Here is a 1,634-nt window from a genome sequence, read left to right as displayed (position 1 = left end):
CGTCCATCGGAGCCGGTCAATTACAGCTGCGTTTGTAATGTACAGTGCATCATTAAGAACGTGATATCCCGTGAGAGCCCCCAATTGATAATGCCGTTTTATATACAGGAATGAAATGCTATACCTTATACACACTTTAAATACACTTTACCATGGAGCCGCTGTGGCCGCTAAACTTAATACACACTCTACGCACCTTTTACGCTGTTAGCGTACAGAGTCCCGTACCGTGTATGGACTTTGCGTACAAACGCCGCGCTGACGGTACAAAGTACACACAGCGTGTACGCACCCAACGAATACACTTTAAACCTTATGCAGCAATGCAGTGCGATGCTATTACACTTTAAACCTTAGCAGGGAAAGAAAGACACGACACCAGTCTGTAGTTAAACCACTGGGTTCCGACACCACAGCGTATTATTGCTGAAAGGGGGTTACAATATAAACAATACAAGACAACAGAATAATGGCTACAATCAATGGTACATACGTGAGTGGATTCGCCGCGCTACCCAGTCTGGTCCTCCGTCATCTGATAGATAACGTTGTGAGTCTTGTGTCTGACCAGGCCTGCTGCAGGCTCTCGTCATACAATTCATCCAAAACATAACACAATGGGTACTGTAATCTCTTTGTCCATTGGACACAGGGATGGTCATTTACAGTACAGGAGAGGTCATAGGTCAGTTTAAATAGGTGGGCGATGTCTGTTCCAACTGCTCTTGTGGGTGGTCTCCTCTGGATTCCCGCCGCATACATAATGTACAGTAAATACAGTTTATATCTATATTCTGCTCCTGCACATAACTATCCGCAGGAACATGCGATCTTTCTCAAATCAACACCGGAATGTTACCCTTAAAATACCCTTCAGCTGGATACCAAACACCACCTTATAACCTTGTTCTGTCCCCTCCTATCCTGTAAAGGTGAATCCCTTTGTTCTGTTACCATTTAAACTGCTGTTACTTTCTGATGTGGTGCAGGGAGACTATGTGTACATTGTGCACTATTTGGATTAAATATGTAATGTGTTTTGATAGCCTTCCATGCGTTCACAAACTCTACCATAAATACTCATACCACGCGCTAATACGCAGGACCGCGGGAGCGACCATACGCAAATTGCGGATATATGCACGCACAGCAGAACAAGTACGTGCACGGAGGCCATCTGTGCGTAGTTTGTACGTGATATGTGTACTGCAATATTTTTCGACTTTGACACCAGCATTGGAAGCAATGACAGTGATGATTAATAATCTCCATGTGTTAGAACTCCAGCACTCAGCTGTGCGCCAGGCATATCACCCCCTCCACCACCTGTCAGGAAGCAGCGGCTCTGCCATGCCAGTGTTTGTAAAATACCCTTATGTGAGACAGGAACACACCAGTAACAGCTGAGAGCTGATGCAGAGGGAGAGCAACATCTGAGAGGATGATCCCTCATAGAGGGACAGGGGGGAGGATAATCTCTACCTCTCTGCTATGAAGTGACGGGTGAGCTCTTCTCTGTGAAAGAGAATCATTCCTTTACCATCCTGTATTGTGATGTAATAACAAAAATACTGTCTAATTTATCTTGTACTGAGTAGGGATCTGTGGTGAATGACTGACAGCTGGTGAATCCG

The sequence above is a fragment of the Pseudophryne corroboree genome, chromosome 1, assembly GCF_028390025.1.
Source record: "Pseudophryne corroboree isolate aPseCor3 chromosome 1, aPseCor3.hap2, whole genome shotgun sequence".
Lineage (NCBI taxonomy): Eukaryota > Metazoa > Chordata > Amphibia > Anura > Myobatrachidae > Pseudophryne > Pseudophryne corroboree.
This window is presented reverse-complemented; position numbering follows the sequence as displayed.